At 36.7% G+C, this 15,676-nt stretch overlaps 1 protein-coding gene and 1 long non-coding RNA gene across 2 annotated transcripts in view; one reads left to right on the forward strand and one right to left on the reverse strand.

Moving 5' to 3' along the window:
- Positions 1–9,170, reverse strand: part of LOC114647796 (ras association domain-containing protein 8-like) — a 44,236-nt gene extending 35,066 nt beyond the window's left edge. The window contains exon 1 of the transcript XR_007934378.1: positions 9,127–9,170. The gene's annotated coding sequence lies outside the window, so the exon portion shown is untranslated. The remainder of the gene's footprint in view (positions 1–9,126) is intronic.
- A 245-nt stretch (positions 9,171–9,415) lies between these two features.
- On the forward strand, positions 9,416–12,729 carry LOC114647797 (uncharacterized). The gene is made up of 5 exons (XR_003715609.2): positions 9,416–9,619; positions 11,610–11,661; positions 11,754–11,807; positions 12,082–12,208; positions 12,303–12,729. It is a non-coding gene; the product is annotated as an uncharacterized LOC114647797 (long non-coding RNA).
- The last annotated feature ends 2,947 nt before the right edge of the window (positions 12,730–15,676 follow it).

Consider the following 15,676-nt stretch of genomic DNA (forward strand, 5'->3'; position numbering starts at 1 on the left):
CAACTATATACATTCTAACTTATAGCAACAATAAAAAGTAAAGGAATTCAACTCAAAATTTCCAATAAACATAATGTGATAAAAGAAACTCGTAATTCCCAAAACCCATTCAGCTATTTCTGGAGCCTTCTGGGGAGAATGGCTCTTTATAATACCTCATGTCAGTGCGACTGCTCTTTTTATCTTTAGCCAAGTCAGAAAAATTCTTTTTAGTCGTTCTGGTGTGTATTTAATATGGGTGTGTGTGTGTGTGTGTGCTGTTTGTCATAATATTTATTACTTATTAAACATCTGTGAAAACACTGTAAAAACTGTTAAAAGCAATACAAAGTATGGCTGCAGTACTGTATGTGCCAACCAAAAAAAATGTAATACAAATAATAAGATGACTATCATTTGCCGCATTTAAAAAAATAAATACCCCCCAAATCCCTGTAATTATATTATGGGATTAAGTGTCAAAACACATATTAAATCTGGGAGAGTATGAAGTCAGCTGGAAGAAGGTTCTGTGGTCTGATGATTTAGAATTTGTGGCTGGACTTGACAAAGGCAGTTCACTTGCAATCACCAGGTAACCTGACAGAGCTTGACAGAGAGAGAAAGACCTAAGAGACTCAAGGCTTTCATGGTTGCCAAAGGTTAATTTACTAAATACTGACTTGAAGGGAGTGAAAACTTATATCATCAATCATTTGTCATGTCATATTTGTAATTAATTTAGATTACTCTGAAGGGATGTTTTCCTTTTGACATTAAAGAGTCTCTTTCTGCTGACCATTGTAAAAAATGCCATATTAAATCCATTAGTATTCAATGTTGTATCACAATAAAATGTGAAAACTTCCAAGGGAGTGAATACTTTTTATGGGCACTGTAAATTGAATAGCACCAATAAAGCCAATCAAATTGCTTGATTTATGCAGCGCCCTTCCCCGAGCACACCATCACATGGTAGCAAAGTATAGCAAGCTTACAACAGAATAAAATATTTCCTGCAGCCATACCACTTGCACTTCAGAATAGCCTATCTGCCTAAAAGCTAAGCATGTTAGGGCTTGGCCAGTACTTGGGTTGCTGCTGGAAGAGGTGTTGGCAAGGCCAGCAAGAGGCGCTTACCCCTGTGGTCTGTGTGTGGATCCCAGTGCCCCAATGGGGGCAATGTGCTCTACAAATAGTGCCGTCCTTTGGGTGGGAAGTAAAATCAAGGTCCTCACCCTCTGTGGTCACAAAGATTCCTCAGAATCCTTTGAAAAGGAAAAGGAGTAGGGTGCTTCCTGATTTTCTGACTACATAGTCTATCACGTTATTCGGACCCCCTAGTCATTCCTTGTCCCTTACTAGCTAATTGTCTCACTCACCCCTTCACCATTTAATAGCTAATGTGTGGTGAACATACAGTTTCCCCGTCTATGTAAAGCCCTTTGAGTAGGCTATTAAAGTGCCATATAAATTTAATTATTAAGTCAGTTGTAACAAAAATAAACATTTGTAAATGAGAATTAACAATACCAATGTATTAATAATGAATCAATTGCTAAGGTGACCTTGATTAAAAAAGATGCATTATCATGGGAAAGCATAATGGTTAGGTGAATGTTATGCAATGGTTGGTACTGCTGCATTACAGGTGTTGGGTTTAAATCAGTGACTGATTCATTTTTTGTGTGGAGAGTGCATGTTCTCCATACTGTATGTCAACATGCATTTTTCTTTGAGTTCTCCTAATTCCAGATTCCGAAAACATGCAGGTTAGATAAAATGGGAATTCCACATTGGCCCAATATGAATGTTCCCTGTGATGGACTGACATTCAGTTTCGGGCTGACCCCTGCTTTGTGTCACTGAAGCAGCATCCCTAAATTGCAGTAAGTGGATTTAGGAAATGGCTGTTGGAGACCAGAATAACGCAACATAACCTTTTCAAACCTGTTTAACACTCTGGGTCACAGAAGGACAGAATCTATCCCAGTAGCAAGTGACAGTTTAAGTAAATTCAAGCAAGTAAGTAAGTGATTTCTGGTATGCACAAAATACTGTTGCATATTAGACAACTAATGATGCCACCACAGTCTCTGGGTTTAGGAAGATCTTGTATGATCTCTAGTCAAGACCACACCTCCATCGTTCCTGTGGTCACCATGATTGCATACATTTTCTTATGATGGATCCCTGGGGTGAAGAGCAGTTAGTTTTGAGTTGATAAACAAGCCAGTCTCTCGTGACAGGGAGGCTTACATCCTCCGGGAAAGTGATGCTATCATTGAATGGTATAAACATTATGATAATGACGCTAGTTTTTGTTGGGCCCAGTGTTTTCATTGCTATATTTACTTTTTTTTTTTCTTATTTCTAAACTGATTACAATCAAAATTGCTGTTGGGTGGTTTCAGATGGCACAGAGTATAAATCTTTTATTGTATTTTTTTAATTATGTTTTTTAAGGGATCCTGGGGCCTGTTCCTTAGGATTTCAGGCCATATAATAATGATCATTTACTTAGAATATTTTAAATACTGGTATCAAGAAAACAAATTATCAGACTCAGAGACCACAACTTTTTCATGGAAGTTGCTTTTAACTAAGACAGTTTTCCAAAGCAGGATAGATTACTATTGTTTAGACATTTTATAGTTAAATCACAGGCAAGACATGCGACTTTCTCAGAGCCACATAATGAGTCTGAAGTGGGGACTGAACCTGTAACGTTACAATTTAAAGCCCCAGAGCCACACTGCCTGTTTGACAGATACTATTATTAAAGGAATTATATACTTAAAAAAGACTGGTACAGGGGCTAGTGCTTCAGCCTATTAGGGTCCGGAGTTTACATACTGGCCATGTATATATGGAGACTGCATGTCCTCCTCTTATTTTTGGGGATTTTCTGTGGGCACTTTGGTTTTCTTTTTGCATACCTTTTGGTTGGGTTAACAGATAACTAAATCATCCTTCTGTGACTATGGACTTGTTTTCGGTTCATTTCAGGAATGGACATGCTCACGTTAACTGGGTCCACATAGTTGTTGCCATTCTGCCTATCATGCACATCTTTGGGGATCTAGGCAGAAAATTGGAGTACCTGGATCAAAACTCACACAGACACAGGAAGAGCATGCAACTTTCACACATGCAGCACTTGTACCAGTATTATAATACAACAGTCTGCACACATCCATACCTATCTAAACCAATGTGTATTTTTATGTGTGTATGTTAAGTATTATGTAAAATTGATGGAGGAATGTATAATTTACATTTTATCAGCATATCTGTTACAGCGCTTTGAATCAGTATTCTGGTGAAGAAATTGCCATACCAAAATAAATGGTACACTTCTGGTTGATTTTGGCTTGTTGGTTTTTACAACTGCCACAGAAGCAGATTAATACACGTCCTAATGTCACAGTGTAAGTCAAAGGTGATAATGGTTTAAAATCCACTGCTTTAGCCACCAGACAACTCTGCCTGTTCAACGTATACTGTATCTAAGGTGATATACTATATAATATTTCTTTGTATAAATGAACATGTCCCTGATTGACTTTGACTCACTGGCCGCCGGGCAAGAATTTCTACTTGTAGACAGTATAAGGAAAACACATTTTGTATATCAATCGTTTGCTCATGAGGTCCAGAAAATCTATCTCCACTGACAAGGTTAATTTAATTGTGAAAAAAGCAAGAACAAAGTGATGATGATTGGCATTAGACAAGATTAAATGACAGCAAATCAAAGGTATTGTAGCTCAAGCCCCACCTTCTTGTATCTTGGTATTATGAATACATTGAGTACAAAAATAATAAGAGGAATTATCAACATTATATAAAAGACATAAAAAGCACAAATCATTTTTATTAATGTACAATTATGTTACACAAACATATTGTCCCATTATTATTACAAAAAAAAATCTAAGATATTCACACTGTTCAGTGTTTACTTCTATCTGTTTATTTAAGGTATATTTATATTTTCTAACTGTCTAGAAAACATAATAAAATCTTTTGATTTCCTTTGCATCTTCCATTGCTGTCTTCTGTATTCTGCAATTTAAACTAATTACATTATGAAAATACCTTATGATTTCAGAACCACCACTGTGTCTGTCCTGCAGAGCACCAATATATTTATAAAATGAGTTCAAGAGTTTGTTTTTAGTAAGCTGTGTCTCTTCAGATTTTTTTTGCCAAGTGAAACCAAAACAGTGTTTGAAGATTCTAAAACTTCATAGTTACACAGAGTACAGTGAAAGTCTTACTTTCATGTGCTAATCAGCATGCAAAACATTGACACATTCTGGCACCGTGATCAGTGACTATTACTACCTGACTTCAAAATTCTGTCTTCCTTTTAAACAAGAAAACTAAGCATTACAGACAGTATTCAAGTTGGATCACCATGCTCAAAAGCTTCTGCCATTATTATAAGCACACCCCAAAATGTGCTTAATTTACTGATTTAACTCAGAAATGAAATTATTTTTTCCTATTGCACCAAAAGATTAAATGGACCTTATTTTCACTTGTATTTAAAATTGATAAAAACATGATTGCACCAGATTTATTGTTTGATACTCAAAATTTAAGATGAATTGAAAATTATTTGGTCTGTGCCCAGATTTCTTCTACCATCATCACAAGATCCCCCCAATTTGTTTAGTAGACAGATCTGATCCAAAAAATTAAAATCTCTCTTTTATCAGGATTTTATTAAAGCTTATTATTGCCACTCAAAACAAAAAACTGTGTTATTTTGCAATCATTTTGGAAAATATTCAAATTATTCTTCCAGTTATTGTATTATTTTGCAAAGATGTTGCCTGCTGCCTGTAACATTCTGCATGCACATACGTCTGTTGTCTAGTGGCAGCCATTATAGGAAAGGTTCAAGCATGATGAGCATACGATCTAGTGACAAGAATTGAACGAAAATTATATGTATAGATTTACAGTAGACCCCCGCGAAGTCGCGGTTCAGAGTTTGCGGCCTCAGTTATTCACGGATTTTTCCTTAGATCCTTTCTAATAATTTTTACCGGAAACCGCAAATATCCTCCACAATTTTTATGGCTTTTTTCATGGCAATACTGTACTGTAGAGAGAACAGGAAGCAACTGTAGAGGAAAATGCAGCTTGGAATGGTGAAAGTAGCCAATAGAATTTGAAACTGCAACTCCCAGCAGTCCCTGCAGTGGCTCTGATTGGTGTTCTGCTGAGGGTTCAGGGGCTGTTGGAGTCAAAGGATGTCAGCGTGGCTTTTAAAAAGGGGGCCAGTGACCAAAAGCAAAAAAAAAGTTTTTGTAACTTGTGTTTCAAGTTCCTGTCTGTCTGCCTTCTGGTGGGTTACCTGTACTTATCCTTTGTCCTGCATCGTTTCGTGGTTGTCTGCCTGTGTACATAAGGACTGTAAGTGGATTCATGGCCATCCTGCAAAGAAAGCAGCGCTCCTGAACCCGTCCACCTGTCTTCACCATTTCAGGAACTAGCGGTAGGACTATGTTTACATTCCCATTCAACGTGCGGATCTCTGGGCTATCTATTTTCATCATTACATTTCATCCATTGCCGTTTTTCATGATTTACTGTGTGTGTTTTGTTGTATTTAATGTGTAATAGCCTCAGGGGAAACAGGGGTGGTATCATTGTTTTCATTTATTTCATTTGTTTTCATTACATCCTTTATTTGCTGTTTGATTGCCAGTTTGTCTCTGTTTGTGAGTGCGTGCGGGTCAGTCGGTGCCACACATTCATTGAGCAGCCAGATCACGACCACTGCCAGCCCCTTGTGAGCAGGGGGGCTGAACGCACCCCTAGAGGACACAGACACTCCTCAAAAAACCCCTCTTAAAAAAAACGCTGATAGACTACTTTCACATTGCACTCTTACTTGCTGGGCTTACTTGCGGCTGCTCAGTCGCGTGATAGGCTTCTTGCGCGACGCTACACATACTTGAAAGCCTGAACTGCACCTGTCCTTTTTGGCTGATTGCTTTGTTTCTCTCTCCACCCCCAGGCTTCCTCTGCTCCTGTTGGAAGTCCCGTTCCCGTTGTGCTCCCCTATGATGTTTGTCTATTCTTTAATCGAGAACTAACTGCATACTGAGCTCGTTTTATTTATGAAAGAGACATGTTTGTTTGAAGTGTTTGAATAAAGTTCCTGTCTCTACAATCTCCTGTGTTTCTGTGCAATTCTGTGATCCAAGCATGACACCCTGCAGCCTCACTCTCCCTGGGATTGAGCCACTGCACTAGACTAGCCTATAAGCATCAGCACTTACCTCAGTGTGCTTGAGTGCAGCCAGTTCAAGCGCAGTTGGCTCTGTGATTTACTGAATTTCATCCATGGCGTCAGTTGCACCTTGTACATATTGTTCCAGTAGTTTTTTAAATAGTTTTTACAGTTCATTAGCAGTGTGTAAAATGATCAGTGTTATGATGCTCTTTGCATGAAAAAAATGTGTTCCATTAACATTTCACTTTTTCTTTGTGAATTGTGATGTTTACTTAAAGTGCAGCAAAAAAGTATTTGGCATCTGGGGATGCATTAACCCCTAAGTATGTGGCAGCTTAAGGGTTAAAGCCCCAAGATGCCACCGAAACACCCTGCACCTTCTAAGGCTTCTGGCAATGAAAATGCGCATGCATGAATTACAGTACATATAGCGGTAACATTGGTATTTTACATTCTAGCACTGTGGGACACATAGCAGTACAGTATGCAGGTTTACCTCTATATTCTTTATTTTTAAGTAATGTATTAAGCAGAGTTTGAAATTAAAGTGTTTTGGGGGCATATTTAGGGTTTAAACTATAAAAATAGGCATTTTTTTTTAACCACATCCAAAATTTGCGGTTTTTTCACAATTCGCGGGTGCTCTAGGAACATAACCCCCATGAATTTTAGGGGTGTACTGTAGTTTTAATTGGTTGAAACTTTACCAAGTTTAGTACAGGTGTTTTAACATATAGGCAGACTGGTAGTGCAGAGCTAACATTACTGCCTCACAATTCACAATGCCAGGGTCTGCTGGTGGTGTACATGTCCCACTGGTGCATTCGTGAACTGACTAGTATCAGTGAGTTTGCTTAACTGTGGATAAATACCTGTTTAAACACTGAAAACTGGAAATATGTCATTAATATTCAGCTAAAAAAATACATGCAGTCCTTCATGTGCTGTGCAAGGGCAAAGAAGTAAATAACATCCATACCCTTTTTCTATGCCACAGAAGATTCATGATTTCAAAATATCTATAGCAAATGACTGGATTAAAATCAAACAATACTTTATTTATAGGTTTTTACTACTAGACTGCAAGTAGCATACTTTGCTATGAAAGGTTGTGCAATTGAGCCCTGGCATACTGTGCACCACATTCACTTCTTGCCTTACACCCAGTGCTGCGGAGGTGATGACTACCTCCCTGTAACCCTAAAAGGAGCAGATTTAATTTACCCCTCAGCAGACGCAGAATTAAACTTACAGTGTATGCCTATAACATATGCTCAATTCTTGGGCACTTGATTGAAGGCTATGCGCATGCTTAACCTCTCTTGTCATTTAACTGTCACTAGATAACCAGAGTACACAATTGCACAACACACATTGACTGCAGCAGGCAATATCTTTGCGAAATAAAACAATTCATTTGCAAAATAACACAATATTTTTGCAAAATAACACAATAAAATATATTTCAGAGTGGTGGCAATATGTTTTTGTATGCTTTATCTTTAAGAAATTTAATTTTATAGAAAAAACTATCTTTCTTTAGTTTATTTAATTCCCAAAGTTGCTTATACGAGGGACGTTCAAAAAGTTTCCCCACTTTTACATTTTCGTTGGAAACGATGAAGACAGGAGTAGTAGTACTTAGGCATTAAACAGCTGGTAAGACGCTGGGAAAATTGAATCGCAAACAAAGGTGACTATGTAGAAAAGTGATGTAATTTGTTTTTGAAATTCTTAATAAGGGCGGCACGGTGGTGCAGTGGGTAGCACTGCTGCCTCGCAGTTGGGAGATCTGGGGACCTGGGTTCGATTCCCGGGTCCTCCCTGCGTGGAGTTTGCATGTTCTCCCCGTGTCTGCGTGGGTTTCCTCCGGGGCGCTCCGGTTTCCTCCCACATTCCAAAGTCATGCAGGTTAGGTGGATTGGCGATTTTGAATTGGCCCTAGTGTGTGCTTGGTGTGTGGGTGTGTTTGTGTGTGTCCTGCGGTGGGTTGGCACCCTGCCCAGGATTGTTTCCTGCCTTGTGCCCTGTGTTAGCTGGGATTGGCTCCAGCGTGACCCTGTGTTCGGATTCAGCGGGTTGGGAAATGGATGGATGGATGAATTCTTAATAAACAGAGTTAAAAAATTTGCAGAAACTTTTTTGAATGCCCTTGTACCGTATATTGACATGGTTGTGTGTGTTGGTATTTTCCAGGTTCCCAGCTCATTATTGCGACTCTAATCTTTAGAGATCAGTACAGTGGTTTTTTTTTTTTCATTCATAAGATCTGAACTACTCAAACATCCATTTTACTTTGGTTAAAGTCCCATTTTGGCCATTTTTTCTTCTAAAATGATTTACCTCCACATAATTTCAACATTCTCCATTCAAAAATAGTTGAGTTTGCCATAAATAAAATATATTAGAGAATTGTTTCTTTCAGAACACATATATTGGAAGAATATACTATATGTGACAAAGTATATTAAACAAAAGTATGATTCTGAATAATACTGAAATGAAAGCATGCTGTATACTTATACAGTATACTAAATTAAAATGGCTTCAAATTGACAAAAAATTACCTACTGTATAGTACTTTGGGAACTACCGCTATCATCATTACTTTAACATGTTTTCTACTGCTTTTATATAATTCGTGATGTCTTCTGTACATTTAATTCAACTACCACAATCGGGATTACATTTTGTTTTCCGTTGATTTCATATAATTTTGGTTACTTTCTTTACATTTCATTCGGAATTCCATACAGTACCATACATCGTTTTCAAAACAAAAAAAATCGCCACCAGAAAAATCATAATGAAGTTTTCAGAAAAAAAATATGGTATCAACAATAACACTACAAATATCAACAGCGGTCGAATAAAAAAAGAAAATCAAATACCGATTATAACACGCGTTCGGCTTCTAGTTGTTCCCGGAAACCTGCTGCAAATACACCGCGTAAATTCCGTCTCCGTGGTAACTAAATAATGACGTCTACAAACTGCGCAACAGGTTGGCGCGCGTTAACCATATATAAAAATCAAAATGCTGATTTCATGTTTTCTTGACACCTACATTTTAAACAGTTTACATCAGCATGTTTAACTATTACAGGGAAAAAGACTGATTTGATTTTAAAGTGTTTCCTGTAGTTGCTGGGCGAAATCTCTTCTCCGGCGAAATGGAGAAGCATCCACTTGCAGAGCCACAGCACCATACGTCACCGCAGTTTCAGACCCGCAGTTGTAGACCCGCAGTTTTAGACCCGGAAGTGACGTTACCATTTCTAGGCAAGCCGAAAACAACACCTCCATTTATCGAACACAAGTCTTGGTTTTTAGCACGAGCGCAGCATTTTCGAGCACAAACAAAATATGACAGAAAACAGCACGGTATTGTTGTTATTACTATTATTATTCCTGTTATTCTTAACTATAATTATAAAACTGTACATTTTGCAAAACGTTTTTCAAAACAGTTTAAAAAGTTAACGTTACGTTTACATGTATGTAATCTTTGGCAGGCGAGTTAATTGTTAATGACTGCAACACTGGTTACGGTGGTTTGCCTCATAAAAACTGGGGAAATCGACACTTAATGTTGCATTGTCAGCAAAATACGATAAAAATGCATTTTGCCCAAAGTTCAGTCTATGTTCTTGATGAACGGAAAATTCCCAGTATTTTAAGACTATATTTAACTTAAATTAAGATCTTTTAAGTTCCGTTTTATTGTGTGTTATATATTTTATAAATTGTATTCATCCAGCCATCCATCCATTCATTTCCTAACGAATGTTAACGTAGTGTTTATTTAACTTTTAATTCTTTTCTTTTTTGGGGGGTGGGCGCGACTTTTGTAAATGAAAATGAAACAATAAACATATTCCTGTTCGGTTAAGAAGTGAACATTAAGTCTTTAAATGAGGAAGTAATCTAGGGATAAGCTTCAAAATTCTACACCACTTTATAATAAATTATGTTTTCTTATTTAGCCAGTGAAGTAGTGTCAAATGATGTTGTTTTTAAGAAAGCTGTGAAATTAAAACCCTTTGCCCAAATTGAATGTTCAGAATTTGGTGCATTAGTTAACAAGTCTAAATCTTCCTTCATTTTTTTTACTACATTTGTGAAAGATCTTTTACTTTCTCTCTGGTAAGCCACATTTAAGTATTATAAATTAGTTTTTAAATCTTGGATATGTATCTACATTATTTATACTGGCTAATAACCTCTTCTTAAGGTAAAAAAAATCTTTTTAACTGTGATCTATCAAATTATAGACCAGTTTTCTAATCTTTCTTGTATTTCTAAAATTTAGAGAAAGGTGTAGGTAAGCGGTTCTCTATACTTTTGCAAATAAAAGTAATCTCTTGTAACATTTTTACCCAGGTACTGCATTAGTCAAAGTATTCAATGATTTGCAATCCACTGACCATGGTTGCATTTTTAGGCCCATAGTATAGCATCTACAGTAAGTGCCACATTTGATACTATAGACCATGATATTCATCTGATCAACTACATGAACCATCTCAGTGTTCTAAAATAGAGGTTTACCTAGTAGAAAGTAGATTCCTTGAAATTTTCATTTGTTGAAATCTAAAAAAACAGAAGTGCTAGTCATTGGTTTGAAAGCTGCCTCTATCACTCAAGATACACTAATTCTAAACTTGGGTAAATCTACAGTGAAAATTATGATCTTTCATTTGATACACATACTAAATATGTATCTAGAGTAGCCTTCATTTTACTTAAGAAATATTGTAAAACTTAGATTATGTTAGCATTCCATGATGCTAAATAACTTATCTGTGCTTTTATTACTTCTACATGGATCACCGTAAGGCTTTGTGGCTGATAACAGACTTAATTTAATTCAAAACACAGTGGCTGAAGAGCTTACAAGAGCCAGGAAATATGCACAGTATATATCACCCCTGTTTTGCTTTCTTTTTATTTTCTTTCTGCAAATTTTGTATTTCGTATTGAATTATTAGGTACTGGTGATCACCTGTATCATTTTGCATAGTTAAGATTAACAATATTTGAAAAAAATAAGTGTTGATAAATGTTCTCTAATTTTGATCACCAATTTATGTGTACATGTAATATTTAAAACAATGAGGTTGATATTAATTACGTTTTAAGTTTCTAAGCATTGCAAATTTTTTTTAATTAATTCAAGTGTGTATTGTAAATATTTAAGTTATTCACATGCAAAATGCAGTCACACTAATACTGATAAACAACACATGCCTACTTTAAGAAGTTGTGCTTGTATTCTGCTTACATCAAGATTTTCTTACTCTACCTAATTATCAGCACATATTGGATATTTACATTTGTATGTGAAAGACTTGTTTATTTGTTTTTGTTACAGTAACAAGACAAAACGAATATCTTCAGGCACATGGATACTAATTAAAAACAAGGTTAGTTTATAGGGATGTCATTGAGAGGACTACAAGTAATGGTCATTGTTTTGTAACTTGCAGTAGGTGATATGAATCCATTTCAATTTCAGAATCTTCCACAGCAGTTGGTTGGGTGAGTGGATTGTGGAGTATTCATGTTGATGGTGAGAAAATCAAAGAAACTTATTTTTTAGGTTGGGAATACTTTAGAACCACTATAAATAAATTGCAGTAAGTAGAGTGTGCACTGTACTGTATGCAAATAGATTAAATATTAATTTGAAATAATTATTCTGTGTGCTCCACAATATGCTCTGCACCTTGTCTTGAATGCGCCATTTGACTTCACAGCTGTAAGCTTTCACTTATGTCTCTGATTATTTGTTAATATCTGTTACTGGTTTTAATGTTCTTTGTTTTTTTCCCTCTGCATGGCAGTGTGATTTACCCTTGATCAGGAGGTGCTGGTGCTTTATTCTATTGGAGAATTTTGCTGTTGGAAGTTATCTCTTTCTCTGTGGCTAACGTGTGAATATTTCGTACAGGACAAAGGCGTTCACTAAAGGTGAGGAGGTATACAGTTAATATCTAATATTATTTAAATGGGCATGTAGAAATACATGTTTTGTTTAATTCTCTTTGTGGTCTTTTATCTAAAGGAACCACTAATAAAAAAGGACCTCCACACTGCAGTAAAATGGTTGCGCCAACATAGACGGTTGTTCAGAGGTGCCGTGTCTGAGCCCCATTTTCTGGAGATGGAGGAGGAGGACCAAAGCCGAGCTCTCCAGGACATCATCGATGCAGTCGAAACTGAAGATTTAATTTTGGCAAAAGAACCCTTTGTATTTATTTTTCAGTTTAGGGATGATATGGAACTTTTCACTCAGGAATGTCGGGATAAAATGAAACTTAAAGTAAACTGCATATTTAATGAATCAGTATAATTATTGTCTGTTGCTACATTGATTGTTACTTGTATTTTATTGTGCATTAATGCTCTATTGATTTCAGTTTATAATACTTTGATTTTTCTGTTTTCCTTTGATGGTGGATAGTTTTTGAAAATAAACAATTTAACTGCAAGTCTTTTTTTGGGTCTGCTGCTCATTTTGAAATATTGATATTAGTTCTTCTTACTTATGTTAGTATTTTTAAAGCCCACTTAGTGCTATCTAAAGGCTCTTTTAAAATAATTTTTAAAAATATTTCATCACAGAACAAACACGAAAATTAGTAAAAATGTCTCCTTTTGGAAATAATAATGTAGTGTTTTTTTTGAGGGTTTCCTTGGAGGACAGAAAATAATTTTGTACAGCAGTGAAAGATTTGAGGTCTTGGACATTATGAAGATGCTGCTGTGCAATAATGTAATATTGTGGTTTTATAAGTCACTACACACATTACTGAAGTACACTCAATGATAGTTTTACATAGCCTCACACTTCAGTCCTTCACAAATACAGTAGTTCACAAACATCCATCCATCCATTTTCCAACCCGCTGAATCCGAACACAGGGTCACGGGGGTCTGCTGGAGCCAATCCCAGCCAACACAGGGCACAAGGCAGGGAACCAATCCCAGGCAGGGTGCCAACCCACCGCAGTAGTTCACAAACATTGTATTTTAATTTCTCTTTGAGAAGCATGAAAGATAATTGTGTTGAATCTCAATTTATGATTACATTTTTTCTACATATGTACTATTGAGGGACTTTTTTTTTAAATCAGATGGTCACTTTATTTTAACAATCAATGTAAATAACTTGTTTACTCTTTACTCTCAGATCACATTCTGTGTGTTTATCAAGCAGAACTTAATATTTTCATTTTCTACACAATACTGAAATAACTGTACAGTTCACTCAGTGAGACACACAAACACACTCACTATGCATACACACTACAGGTGCCATCATTGGTTCCTCTGTGGATTGGACTGTTGAATTAACACAATGGCTGTACATGCTGGGGTCTTTGGCACATGTCGTTCCAGTAGCATGTGAGGTGTCACCAATGGTTTACCCTGCTCCTCCAAGATGGCTCTGTCTCCTTTTCCCTGTTCCAGTCTCGGTTCAAGGTTGTCCAGATGACCAAAAGTATTTTTTAGGAGATGTTCAATATGTTGAAAAAATTGCCTGTGGCCAGCATCCAGTGTAATGTTTTGTCTAAATTCTCCACTCCTCTGTTTGTAGCATTATAGTCCATTATCATTTCTGGCCATGGAATCTCCTATCCCTGTGCAGGTCACATTGTGCACGAAGGATGTGTCATTTGTTTAGACAAACATGAAGGTCTTCACTGGCCTATTCTGTGTGGCCAGCAGTTGAGATGGGAGCTCTGGCTTATTTGTCCTTATTGTGCTAAGCATTGTTACCTTCATCTTGAGGAGCTCCTGTCCCAGTTTGTGTAAAAGTTATTGCATATGGCGTTGTGGCCATGCAGCTTATGTCATGTCCAGGGTAACTCTCACGCCCTAATTTCTCACAGCAGTTCCTCCATCTGACTTCCCTTTGTTAATGAAATGACATCCTCTGCTCTTCTGTATCTCTGTGCTTCACCTTGAGCAAGTTATTCGTAGCTTTGGACTGGGTTTTCATTTTAATGCAGATGATGCTTAGATCTATTTCCGTGTTAAAAGTGACACTTCATCACAGCTTTCTCAGCTCACAACTTGCCTTAGTGAAATTAAAGTAAAATTAAAACCTGAACAGAGCAAAACTCTTTAAAATGAAATTGCAACATAACAACTCCTGCAAAGTGGCACTAAAGTGCAACTTAAGAAAACAAGCTCCTCTTCAGCCATTCTGGGTGATGATCTCATCAGACATTCTTTTACTGCGAAGAATCTCGGTGTCACTTTGATTCGTCCTTTTCTTATTTCACCCATGTAAGCCATATTAAACTTCCACCTGTGTCACCTTTCTTATGTTTGCTCATTCCTGTCCTTTTCTAATGGTGAGAATCTTGTCCCTGCTGTTATCACATCCAGCATTGATTATTGTAAGTAACTGCTGGCAGGTGCCACTTCTAATCGTATATCACAGCTCCAGCTGATTCAAAACTCAACTGCAAGAGTCCTGACACGGACCACAGACAGGGAGCACATCCCAGCCATACTGAGAAAAGCGCTATATAAATGTAATGAATTATTATTATTATCCTGCTGCACCTTCACTGCTCCCTATGTCTTACAGGATTGAATATCAAATTCTGTTACTGACCTGCCCACTAAGGTCCTCCGATTCTGTGCCCCCCACTAACCTGCACTCTGTGGGTGACAGCAGGGTCTTCACCTGTATATAGTGCCCTGACTGTGGAATGACCTCCCAAAATTAATGACATCAGCTGACTCCATTTGTTTTTAACTCATTTGATTAAGAAGACATTAAACAGACCTGACATTCTGCCCCTTCTTTCAGTTTACCCCCTCTATCTGTCCAGGGACTCGGGGTTTGCATTATCACAAATTATGTTATTTGTTCAAAAATTTGTTGTAGTATTATATGTTGTATTTTAGTCTGGATTATTGTCCTTTATTCTATTTGAATGTTTTGTATATCCTGTATTTATCTTTATTTAGTGGAAATATTTGTAGCCAATGTTATATAGGTCTTGATGTTCTTTCTGAATTTTTGGCATAGGAAGGGTGCTATATAAATAAATGAGGGTTATTAATCGTATTTTTTTGGTGGCTTATAATAATAAGTGACAAAAACTAGAGCAGTTCTATGTAAGGCAATTAATATATAGCATATTTCAGTGTACTGTATAACATGTATTGCCGTTTTCTTCACATACATGTTTAAAAATATTAGATTGGCTAAAATGTTTATTCTAAATTGGTTTAGAACAATATTGCACGCATGCATAGTACATTTTAAAAAATGTAATCACTTTTTTTTATTAATGTTTTACTAAAATCTAACGTGGTGCAAGCATTGTAATTATATGGTATATTTCGTTTCATGAATGTAAACGAAAAACTATTTTCAAGTAACACAAATGTTAACGATTTTAATTTTGTCGATAT

This window comes from Erpetoichthys calabaricus, chromosome 3 (assembly GCF_900747795.2).
Source record: "Erpetoichthys calabaricus chromosome 3, fErpCal1.3, whole genome shotgun sequence".
NCBI classification, from domain to species: Eukaryota; Metazoa; Chordata; class Cladistia; order Polypteriformes; family Polypteridae; genus Erpetoichthys; species Erpetoichthys calabaricus.